Below are 210 nucleotides of genomic sequence, written 5' to 3'. Positions count from 1 at the left end.
GCAGTACCTCCTTGTTAGGATTATTCCCACAAGAGAATTGACAGTGTTTTTGCTATTCATGCTGCCTTCCATTCCCACCCTCTTGCCCCTTTTAAGAAAGTTTAAAGGCAGCTTTTTTTTTTTTTTTTAGCAGTAGAGGATTTATTATCAAATATAGCAGACCAAATGTGGTGACATCATTTTCCTCCCACTTTATCCTGACATTTATAA

General features: G+C 36.7%; 1 protein-coding gene across 2 annotated transcripts in view; it reads left to right on the top strand.

The window, feature by feature from the left end:
- Positions 1-210, top strand: part of CSNK1A1 (casein kinase 1 alpha 1) — a 31,808-nt gene that overhangs the window by 31,235 nt on the left and 363 nt on the right. The gene's annotated exons all lie outside the window — the stretch shown is intronic.

The sequence above is a fragment of the Myotis davidii genome, unplaced genomic scaffold (genome assembly GCF_000327345.1).
Source record: "Myotis davidii unplaced genomic scaffold, ASM32734v1 scaffold18, whole genome shotgun sequence".
NCBI lineage: Eukaryota > Metazoa > Chordata > Mammalia > Chiroptera > Vespertilionidae > Myotis > Myotis davidii.
This window is presented reverse-complemented; position numbering and strand designations above follow the sequence as displayed.